We start from the raw sequence: 12,385 nt of genomic DNA, 5'->3' as shown, positions 1-12,385 counted from the left end.
AAGCCCTTACTACTAAGGCAACCCATCTTTGCCAAACTCATTGTTTTCATACTTTTACCTTGCAGCAGCAAAACCAGAGATACCTACCTTTAAGATCAAAAGCTCGACACAATAAACCAGATGTACTAACCATTTAAAAAATACAGAAGCATTACCCAGTACTTCAAGGAATTAAAACACAGTACATTTGTTTAGCAAATGCTGACATTTCAATGCCAGCCATTACAAGTGCTATTCTCATATGACAGCCTAAAGTAGAAAAAATACAGTGTTCCTACCTCTCCCTTAAACCTCCACTTTCAAATACACCCTATGAAGATTTATTGCTTATATGCTCACACTAAACATTTTAACTTTGTGACAGGTTTTGTATGGTATAATGTTCAGGAAAAGATTCAATCTCTAACCGTATTTGTCCTAAGTGTTAAATTACAGTATATGTGCATTAAGACTTCAAGAATAACCAACACCTACTCTGTATTTACGCAGTTCTTTCAGAGAAGGCTATAATACATTGCTAGACAGTCCCTGGCAGTTGCTTTTGGAGCAATCCTGCTATTATTTCAGGCAGTGGCTTGTTAAGCAATCCTTTGCAATATAAGCAGGGCTATACATGTACCGAAGTCACCATCAGACATTAAAGGAAAGCAAAATTAACAGTCACCGCAAATGGCAAGACTCTATTAACTAATTGTGAGCTACTTTATTAACACGGAACTAATCCACAGCTATTCAAGGGTAGCAAACCTATACAGAATTAATTAATCTAATTATGGGTAACAGAAATGCTCAATAAAAATAATCAAGAAAAAAATTGCTTTCTACAGTTTCACACCCTTTTGCTTCTTATTGTCAAGAAACACTCCACTACTAATGTCCACAGCACACAGATTCTTCAAGGCTGCCTTGCTCAGGCTCCTTTCAGTCGTGTTTCAAAGTGAAGTCAGCTGCTCAGACTGATCTCTGGTAGCAGCCCTTGCATTTCAGTTATGTAAATCCAAATGCTAAGACACCAGCCCAAACTGAAAACACAGGGGACACTGATGTTTCAGTAGAAGTGAAGACCTCTTCACCCATTTCAATGTTAAGTCAACACATACCTGCCACTATTAGAACTTGCCCCTAGCAAAAGTCTGCAAGTTTTCCTCACTAAGCTTTAAAGCAAGGACCGCTTGGAAGAACATGCTTTTTACGTATTCTGCACAAAATTCCTCATGGTCCCATCTACAGACACTTCTGCAAATCACCACCTTGATCAACAGTTACAGCTGCTTTGAAAGTTGAAGGTGCCTCCACGTCCAAGAAAAACCTCAGATCTTCCGGTGGACACCATGAAACCCCAGAACTTTTTATGGCCCTTCTCCTTCATTGCTAGGAGAACACAAGAGCATTAACATTATTTCTAGTTCCACAGATTTCACACCAATAGCAATACTATTGGAGGATCTGCTGATACCTCCTCTGGTTTTAGACCTCAACTAGCACTGCCGTCCAAGCAGCATTGCAAGTATCTCAAATACTCGTAGAGGCAAAAAAACAAGGCTTTGGGAATAACCAAGTAAACGATGAGTGGACATAAATACTCCAATGCATAATCCAAGACTGAACAAAAAGTCATCTTTGGGAACCCCAGCAACTGTAGAAATACCTCCGGTTCACCCTGTGGACACTCCAACATGAAGTGGTCAACAGCTTGAAAAAAAATTTTAGTCAAGCAAGAATACAGCTCTTCTATAGGAGCTGCAGATTCAGAAATGCAAGTGACTGTGTGTAAAACCTGGGAATATGTAGATCTGCGGGATTACAGAGCCCTCCTTGACTAGCAAGACTCTGGCAGAGGGTCTGAAAGAGCAGGATGCTTCTGAGCTCGATCCAGTTTCTCAGCAAGAGCAGCAAGAACAAGCAGTCTCACAGATGGATCCGCGTGGGAGGGAGAAAGGATAAAAGTCTGCCTCGGGAGCCTGTTCCAGCTGCTCTGAAGCCTTGGAGGAGTTGGTACAAATTGGACAGTTACCTATAAAAATCTACCGTCTTCACTTTTTCTAAAGCCCTCTTCTTCCCTCATCCCGTGTTTTATCTCCATCCTAGTATTTCTGCCTCTGAAAGCAGTCAAATCGGAGAGCTGAAAGCAGCACTTGACAGAAGGGAAATTAATACTGTGAGTTTACGGACAACATCCGTCTCATTTCTTCGTTCCTTCCTTGCAGATCACCCTAGCTACAGTAATTCAGATGCACAAAAATCAAAACTCCTTTTAAATACTTGACTGAAAGTGATAAAAAAATGTTATATACTTTTTAATTAAAATCCCCCGACGATGTTTTCAGTGCCAGGAAGAGTTTGTGTGACCAGCAGACAGCAAGCTCGTCTCACGGACTGAAGCATTCCCATGCAAACTCCAGAACAGCTGAAGCTTCCTATTGATGCCTGTGATCTGAACACAACACTGACAACATATTAAGTTCCCCCCTAATTCATGCGAATTAAAGTTTCAGAAACCTCTCATGTATCCCAACACTTTAAAACATACCATTGTATCACTATACCGAAGTCCCATTAAAGCATTTCAGCAGCACTGAGATCTCTCTGCTTTGCTGACACCCATCTTCAGCGTGCCGTACCAAGATACTCGCTAAATCGTCTCCCTCCACGCTACTAGCGTAGCAGACACCAAGGGGGGAAAAACTGGATCACAATAAAAGTTCATTGATGCAGCCACCGTTTTTCCACAGGCTTCCTCAATGATGCAGCTTTCAGGGGCTTATTTTTTCAACTGCTTGTGCAGACATACCATCATTCCTTCTCTTTCAAAACAGTTTGATACAGCCAGGAGAAAAAAAAAAAGGGGGGGGGGGGGGGGGGCGCGGATACAGACACCTTTATGTAATTAGTTTTGGGAAACAACTGAAAACCTTCAACTTACCAACCACATTTTCACTCTAGCTCAGCTTTCTTAACTACTAGAAATGAACAACCCACAATTCTTTACTTGGGGTTGTTTTTCAAATCCTCATGCATAGGTAAGGAAAGGCAGAAAGAAAAACATCCACCTTTTCTATTCATGTACCTCAGCTGTTACAGCCCACATCTGAACTTCTTGTTCCTTCTGACAAAGAATCAGAATTACTGGTCACTAGCTGTGCCTAACCCATCTGGTCTACCAGCACAAAATAGCTGAGTACATGTGTCATCAATCACTGTTAATTACTTCATTAACTTGGAGAAAAATATTGACTTTTTTTTTTAAAGAACAAACATTGTTTAAGGTTAGTCTAGTTTGGTGGGTTTTTTTAATTGAATGCTATCTGATTACCAAGAGAAAATAATTTAGTCTGAACAGTAAAACAATTCTGTCACATAATTCGTACAATTCTTTTGTCTAGTAAAACACTTCCCCAAGTCTCTTTTGGAACTGACTATATGGCAATGCTAGTTTTAACCAGCATTAAAGTTTAACCAGAAACTTTGTTACGCATGTTCACAAATACCCCGTACTCAGTGCACGATGTTAACCACGCTAACCATTCCCACCTACTACTACCGTGCTTTTAAAGTTCTGACCTTTGTCATGCTCTTGGAAAGAAACATGCCCCAAGGTCTCCCCAAACAAGTTGCATCATTTTCAAGTGGACATTTAGCCCTCTGCTGTTCACTGCAAAATAGCAACACAGAAAGAGAGATATTAGAACAGTTTGTGTGTTTTAATCATCAGCAACATGGATACCCAATATTTTTTTTGGCATAGGGAAAACAGTAAAAGAAAATCCAAATAACAAACCAAGTGTTATCATGCTAGCAGCACAGACTAACATCAGTTAAGATTCATACAGCATGATACAAACTTCCCTCTGGACTCTCCCACTGCTTCAGAATCAGAAAATGACGTCTGAAGATGTCAGCTCTGCCCCATCACCTCCATCTCCCCTTATCCAGCGCAGGAGTTCACCCCCCTTCCAGGCAGAAGGGTCCTACACACCCATGACTGCCCACCCAGCCTCATCCAGACACACTCCCTGGGAAGAGCCACTTATTTATTACATTTTTTCATGCCCCAGTTAAGTAGTGTAACACTCATTATCAAGCTTCAAAAAGCTATTTTGTTTGAGGACAACACCGATGCCACTTTCTAAATCCAGATGACACATAGCCCCTGCAAAACACACCTATTAATGCAGCTACTATGCCACTGGCAGGAACCGACTGCCAGCTACCACCATTCATACACACATCCCCTTCCGCTCCTGAACTCCATCTCCCACGAGTCTGTCCCACAGGAACAGGGCTCTGCTTGCCAATACACACTGCAGGAAAGCACGTAGACCTCATATAAGCACCCTCAACTCTGGCTGTTACACAGCTCATCACACAACAGCACACCCTCACCCACAAAAGCTAGCATCATGGGATCCAAAGTTTACATTTTTGTATGCTTTACTACTCCTGCCTTACACTGAATGCTGATACCGTTACCAAAACACTGCACTCCCCACAGCAACGCAGTAATCCAGACCCCATTCATAATGAACTTGTGGTGTCACTCTTCCATTTCTCCTTTTAATGTGCCTCTGTTTTCCTACAGCCAACAAAAAAGTGTTAGTGTGTATAACCGTAGTGCGTTATGTCTTTGCGTATCTTCTTACTCAAAGGTTCTCAATCAGGACATCACCTAAACCCAAGTTTTACAGATACGCATAGAGGATACCACATTGAAGAGAAAAAAAAAAATACAACTTTCAAGGCAAAGTGCAATATAATTTTTGCTGTTGTTATTTGTTGGGAAAACCTTTTCTGCTCTCATTGTCTGCATATGAAAAGTGATGCTGACATACACCTGTAACAGCATGACAGAGCTGGCAGTCAAACACTGAAATTCAGACAGCTTTTAGTACTCCGTCAGTTAAGTCCAAAGTTATTTTTGCCATGTAAAAAACCTTAAATGCTAGCTAGAATATTTTTCTTTAAATGATATTTTAAATTATATGTGACGTGTTAGCAGTGATTTTTTTTTTCCTTGAGGAAAAATCCAGAGAACCACCTTTGCTGAAACATACTGCTTTCAGGCTGAGGTTTGTCAGGCAGGGAATGCACAGCAAGCAGCACCACCAGCTCCCCATGGACCATCCTGCCACTCACGGGTCGTGCCCAAAGCACCCCTCGGGACACTGGGCAGCCCAGGGCACGTTGCTCAGTCCCTGGCTTATTCGCCAAAGCTATTGAGACTTCAAGCACAAGTCTGCTGGTAACTGAACAGGCAGCAATCCCTATGGAAGGCTAAGTAAATGTATACCTTTATATTCATAGGGATTGCAGGTTTTCCACTTGCTCCATTTTTAAATTACAAGTCACACTCTCAAGCCACAAACACAGAATAGAAAATTAACTCAATCACCAGAAAAATGTACATCCCTGTGCTGTGAACCCTCTAAGCAGGGTTAATTTTTTTAATAACCAATATCACCCTTTAATAAAAAATAGATCTTCAGTCAAATATTTCAAGCTTGCAGCTGACAAGCAAGAAAAGCAAGGAAGGAACAACTGATACTAATCATACTTGAGGGGGTTGGGGCTTGGTTTTTATTTATTTGTTTGTTTTATAACACATCAAAGCAAAAAAGGACAAAACCCTTTGAAGAAACACTTGCAGGTTACCTTTAGAGAGAGGCCATCAGACTTCTGAGTTTACTTACCCGAGTGAAGGAAGAGCTCCATTTACTTTATGATTTACACAGCATTTTATATAGCCCATTTTGTCTGTTTGCACAACACGAACACAGCAAGACAAATTGGAATTGTTCCTTGAAATAAGAAAACTGGATTGTAAAGCCACAAAAACTGGGACATATTTCAAGGACTGATACAGTATCTGCCATGGGGGTTTTTTAAGGTAGGGTTTAAAACACTGTCAGTTGCCAGTTGAAAAGACAGACTTCAACTCAGTATCCTCAAGGAAGCCTTAGAGCCCTTGCTCGGATATGCAAGGATTCACATTTGGTTAACTTTCTATGATCTAGATTAAAATTTATACTGCCATTTATGGCTTCATACACTAAATAGCATGGACACAATATTCCTTCCTGTAAGACATTCCTTTTTCAGGGTAGGAATCAAGCAAAGAAATTTAAACTTGCTTTCATCCCTCTTCAGCCATCTCTCTCCATTTTTAAAACACCATAGCCCAAACTTCAGGCTCTTTTATTCACTCTTTTGGGGTTTAGGATTTTGCACCTTTGCATGCTCCTAAATATCCTCTTGAAACCTTCCCACTAACAGTTCTGCTACCACACCAGGAGGAATTCCTCAGCTTTCAAGATGACAAAGCCTCAAGTTGCACTGGGGGAGATTTAGATTGGATATTAGTAAACATTTCATCACCAAAAGGGTTGTCAAGCACTGGAACAGGCTGCCCAGGGAAGTGGTTGAGTCACCATCCTGGAGGTGTTTAAAAGACGCGTAGATGTGGCCCTTAGGGACGTGGTTCAGTGGTGGGCTTGGCAGTGCTGGGTTAAGGGTTGGACCTGATGATCTTAAAGGTCTCTTCTAACCTAAACAATTCCACGATTCTGGAAGCTGTCGTTACCCACCCAAAGCTCTGCTGTGCAGAATCTCCTTTTGCTTTATCACTTGCTACTTGGAATACTCTAAATTAAACGAACAGGAAGGAATACAAGATACTGCCAGAATCTTTGGTTGTGTTGTTTTTAAATGTTAATCTGGATGCGTCTTGTGTTACCATGAACACAATAATTAGTAAGTTACATTATGTCAAGAAAAAAGAAAATGGCCTGATAGCCAACACTAGCAACAACTGTGGCCCCTTTCTGTAAGAAGTCAGTGAAAATGCAAAGCTAGCTACGGTGCACTACAAAAGACAAATAACTCCTTTGGATTTTAGTCATCTCCGAAAATTTACATTTCAGCACCAGTTTTAAATTCAAGCAACAGTATGCAGCCAGTGCAAAGCAAACGTGACTCCCTGTTACCTCAAAACATTCTGCATGCAAAGCACACTCCAAGGCTGGGCCGGGGGGAAGGAGATTCTAAGAATTTTTTCCTGAAATGGAATGGAGAGATAAGATCAAGCAAAAAGGAACAGAGACGGCTGACATATCTTGATGCACAAAAGCCAGTAAATATGCAAATAGGCAGCCAGTAACAACTCCAATTCTTCTAAAATATATTGCATGAACGCAAGAGACACAAGTCCAGCACAGAACTATACAGAACAGTTCCTTTTCACCAGAACAGCTTTATATCTCATTCAAGGAAATACTGAACAAAGGTTTCTATTCAGAAAATGTCACCACTTCGAATATCACAGCATTCATGAATACACAGTATGAATAACTTTGGACATTTACTTTTTAGGAGTCTAATTTGGAAGTACTATATAAAAGACTCTACATAAAGCTATAAACCACCCTGACAAAGCTGCATCAATTACCAGTTACAAACCCTTCCACAAACCAGGAAAGAGCTTGATGCCCTGAAGCCACAAACAGCAAATTTCACACAAGATGTCAGAGAGAGAAGAAAATACAGGCTGTATTGACCATGCACCCCTGAAGACAGATATTACAGTGCAAGATCTGAAGTTTACGTGACTTGATAGCAGATGATAAACTCAGGAGAGCCGTTTCAAAAAGGCACTACTCTGACATCCATCCACTGTCCTTGAAGTTTTGAGAGAGACACCATGCAGAAATGTATAGATATGAAATATATGTGACTGATACATATATATATGAAATATATATATATAAACACCAGGGCCAAATAAAGCATTTTTTTTTATTTTCACTTCATTTTATCTGCCTACCACCTCTAAATCAGAGGCACAAGCTCAAAGGCCAGTTTTGGCTACAGCCCGAGACATGCATTTTGCACATTCATAAGCAAGAGCAAAAGCAGTTCTTCCCTACAATGGCAGGGGCTGAACTCGGCTTCAGTAACTTGTTTCAATCAACGAGCCTGTTTCCTAAAAAGGAGGGGGGGGGGGGGGGGAAGTACTCCAACTAGGACACCTGCTTGACAGCCCTTAGATTCTCTTCTGAGACAAAGTATGCGGGGAAGTCAGCTACCTAACAAGCACAGTTGAACTTCAGCAACTGCCAGTACAAAAAATATGTACAGAAGCTAGTAAGATGTAAAAAAGGAAAAAAATCAGACCTTTCCAGGCTGAATAAGCCTCCCACATATGGCACAATACAACAGAAACAATTTATCCAGAAATGTAAGCCACTGCAGAGAGATTAAAGCAACCTACAACTCTCCAAAAGCAAGACCTTTAGCCAGCAGTGAGGATTCAGGTATTGCTACTTGCAGGAAACGATCTCTAGATCTCTCCATACCTGCGGTAAACATAACAGATAGCAATTTAACAAGAGATCGCTCAGCAAAACTCACAGCACTGAAGCTCTTGAAGAAAGGTTATGACAAAGCATGTTCGCTGGCAGGGAGGCTAAATGGAGACACAGCAAGGGTTTGTGAGGGTCTGCTCCAGGAGAGAAGAGCCACGCAAAGAGGAGGGGGAGAGAGACAAGCGATTGCAAAATGCCAGACCATGAAACACCCGTGCTCGATACGTGCTCTTTCCATCACAGCCACGCCAAGCACTGGGCACCTACTGCCCAGAAAGCACCCGGTGACGGGGCTTGCAGCCTTTCTCATTTAGTAGGCCTCCTGTAGCTGCAGGAAAACATCTGTACCTTTTCCTATGTTTGCTTGAATTTCACACCCACACTTGTTGGTTGGCTACAGCATATGCTCAGAATTCACTTAACCGTATTCAGAGGCTGTGATAATTTAGATTTTTGTTGCCAATGTTAAGAACAAGCCTCAGAGCTATACACTGAGGCCCCAGAATTTAAATACATGATAACACTGTAAATAAAAGGAAACAAATTCCTCAAGGAAAACCTTTTCGCATGCCAGATCAGTTCCCAATAGTAACTGCTCTGCTTTGACAAGAGATAAATATTTACAGTCTAAAACAGAGAACACCTTGTGCTGCAATACTATGAATGCAAGCCTCATCAGTCCCCAGTATACTTAAGAGGTTATTTTCTTTTTTTAAAAAAAAAGAAAAAACAACAATCTGAGTACTTAGAATCACACATATTAGTCTGCTCATTTACACCACCAAAACGAAAAACTGAAGGTAGTCACACAGAGAAATTGCCAAACATACTGAATCCAGAACAGATTTTCACAAAAGGAAACCTCATCCCCCAGGGAATGTAGACAGTTTACAGCAAAAGTCTAAATTATTGCCAAGAATATGCTGCTTTTTGCCTTTTTTTTTTTTTAATTTAGCCTAACTTGCTCCTCTTAAAAGTTGCTCTAGTGAATGCAGAGACTGAAGATTTTTCTTACTGGGGCAAAAAGACAGCAAGGAGGATTGCATGTCCATGTCAAACTCCTTGGACTGGGGGGATACCACACTGGGAATACCTTCAGAAGAGGGAGCAGAAGGCTCAGGCTCTAGTTCACTAGGCTATCTCTCAGCTTCCAGTGTGCCTCCCAACCTCCCGGCTTCATCAGCTCCTTCCAGCAAAGGAAAGAATGTGGGGAATGTCATTCATAATGGCACTTCGGAAGATCTAGGAATGGAAAGTTTACAATAACTGGATATCCTTCTCATGAGGAGGGGTGATAAGCCTCATGCAAAGAAGATGCTCACAATTCTAGCATTAGATGGCTACATCTCAAGTCGCTTCAGTTTTCTGGTACTTTAAACCAAGTAAATACCTAATTAAACACAAATGCTTTTTTTTTTTTTTTTTTAATACTGTCTGTACAATCCGAACTCAAATTTCTAACAGGACCTGCACAAGGACAGCCTGGTTTAGCTGTTACACTACAAGATTTCATATATGGGGTGTAATATTCCTCACTCCACTGCTGTTTGGGCTTTTACGGCACATATCCTTTGAAGTGTGGCAGTCCAGCCACTGGTAGGCTTATCGAATTGTTCAATGCCTATTTACAAGGCTCAGTTTTCTTCCTTCCTTCTCCTCTTACAATGGAATTATTACCTTGTGCAAAACTTTCCTCCTTTGACCTCATTCACGCCATGGTCAGCATTACTCTGTGATACCATCTCCACAATCAGTCAAGCATTCTGCCTTATGTTCTGTGCACAAGTTCTTCATTTGCTCCCCTGCACGTCGGTTTATTTTTAGACCAGCATTTTTATAGCAAAGACCAGAAGCAGCACACTTTCAGTGCCAAACTGAATTCAGCTGAGATTTCTAATACTGTTGATAACCGACGTAAGAACACTTGGGCCATAGAAATTGGTACTAACTACATGTCTGCCATCCAGAACCACTGTCAACCCCCGGGCACTCACTGCAGCACTCTCCCAGCTGCCCCACACCACCACCCCCAGGGTTACCAGTCAATTTGCGAAGATCAGCCCAATTCTGCCCAAAAGGGATTCATACCATTCACTTCTCCATTAAGAGAATGGATTGTGTTCTGTTTTTCACGTGTGTGCAAGCTTTCTGCACCGAGAAGGATTTGATCCCCACCCCTAAATGGAACACCAGCTATCATTACATTTGCAGTACCACGAATCAGACACAAGAATCAGATTTACTGGGTACCACCACCAATTGCTCTTTACAAAGCATAACCTAGTACAGGAAATATCAATATAAGATACCCACATACAGCCAGGGAGGTGAACAAGACCATGTAATCTATGTAAATCCACCCAATACCAGCATGGATCGCTCATAAAATTGCATAGTAAAAGTGTTTTTTATTTTCAGCGATTCACACGCTGAACAAGATTTCAACTTACAAGGCTGTCTTCTTCAAGGTATACTGTAACCAACAAAGCATTCAACACATACCACATGCAATCAGAGTAACTACCCTGATGTTCACTTCTAGTCCTCTCCCTCCCCTCCTCCTTTTGTCATGCTTCCAGGCTAAAAATCCTGCGAGAGGCAGTCTTCACTCACATGTATCCTTCAGCCTCCACCAGAGTCTGACAGCAGGTAACAGTTGGACGAAATAAGCAAATAAATTTTTCTCCCAACCAAACCATTGCCACCAGATTCAAACAGAAAATCAGTCTTGGGTAGGAGAAGTGCACAACAGAATCCATATGGAAAAGAGTTTATTTTAGGAGGCTCATTTACATCAAGTAGGTGAGGAAAAACTGAAATGCAAATGCAGATCATGGTAGCCAATTTCTGTTCCAATCCACTGGAAGGACTGGTTACCCAGCAAGATACCCAACACTAGATTCAAAACCACCTGGCTGCACATGGCCTCTTCATCTTGCCTTCCCTTCCTCTTCATCACAGAACGAAGACAAGACAAAATCTTGAGCATACTCACTACCACACACATCTGGGCCTTGCTTCCACTGAGTAAGAGCAGCTGCAACAGAATTAAACTTGGAGAACTTCAGTTAATTTGTGACTGTAACCGCCAGCTACCTACAGCAGAGGTGACGTTTACAGAAATCCAGGAGTCAATTTGTTGACTAACAACAGAAAAGAGCAGCAACAGACTAGGCTTTCTGCTTTGCACATGGAGCAAGAAAGGGCTGTGTTTAGATCCTGCTAGCATTGTAGGGAGCCGTTTCTTTCACTGCCCCTGGAGATGCAATGGCAGCACAAACCATGCTCAGGAACTGCATCGTCTCCCTGGGAAGGCAGCAGGAAACTGCACCTTACTGCTTTCTCACCCTCTGCAGTTTTTTGACAGCGCCGTCATTCATCCCCTCCAACAAGTCCTCCACAAGAAACATGACCTGTATCTTCCCAGGTATTCCAGAAAGATGTCTATGCTTCCCTTTTCCCCAAATGGCCTAAGGAAAGCAGCCAGGCCTCCCAGCAGGGTGTGTTGTGCTGCAAGAGGCCAACCTCTGCATCACAGTCCAACTACCTTGGTCACACCAGGGCTGGGAGAAGTCCCCTCCCGACTCAGCCCAAAGCACTGGGTACAGCCATTTTATTTATTATTTTTTTTTAAAAGCCTTAGCTGGATGGACAAGCAACTCTCTTTTTGTTTGAAGAAAGTTCCACCTATGCAATGCTCTAAAATATAACGTGGCCTGCAGGAAAGCTCAGTTTTGCCTAAATTCTCCTTCCAGGACCCCTCCTGCCTGACAGTCTGCATCACAGCTCTTTCCTTTCCGCTGGTCCTTGGGAATTAAATAATCTTTACACCCTTCATCGTTTGCAGTTTGAGCCACTCACTGCAGTCAAAGTCAAGGCCTCAAGGCCAAGAGCTCATCTTCCCTCTCATCCCATCTTCCAAATCAGCCGGTGTCCACAGATACCTACCCCACTGCCACTGTGTTTCCAGAGTAGACTCTTCCCTTCCCACTGCCCCGAGCTACCAACCTCTCAAGGTTAAAACTCGC

The 12,385-nt window shown here is 42.0% G+C and overlaps 1 protein-coding gene across 4 annotated transcripts in view; it reads right to left on the bottom strand.

Annotated features, from left to right (window-relative positions):
• The window catches only part of HDAC4 (histone deacetylase 4), a 267,150-nt gene that overhangs the window by 246,498 nt on the left and 8,267 nt on the right, over nucleotides 1-12,385 (bottom strand). The window contains exon 2 of one of the 4 annotated variants that reach the window (XM_055811562.1): nucleotides 3,562-3,652. The exons of the other annotated variants lie outside the window; for them this stretch is intronic. The gene's annotated coding sequence lies outside the window, so the exon portion shown is untranslated. The remainder of the gene's footprint in view (nucleotides 1-3,561; nucleotides 3,653-12,385) is intronic. 4 annotated transcript variants of the gene reach the window in all.

The sequence above is a fragment of the Falco peregrinus genome, chromosome 8, assembly GCF_023634155.1.
Source record: "Falco peregrinus isolate bFalPer1 chromosome 8, bFalPer1.pri, whole genome shotgun sequence".
Lineage (NCBI taxonomy): Eukaryota > Metazoa > Chordata > Aves > Falconiformes > Falconidae > Falco > Falco peregrinus.
The sequence above is the reverse complement of the archived record's forward strand: the minus strand, read 5'-3'. Positions and strand labels throughout refer to the sequence as shown.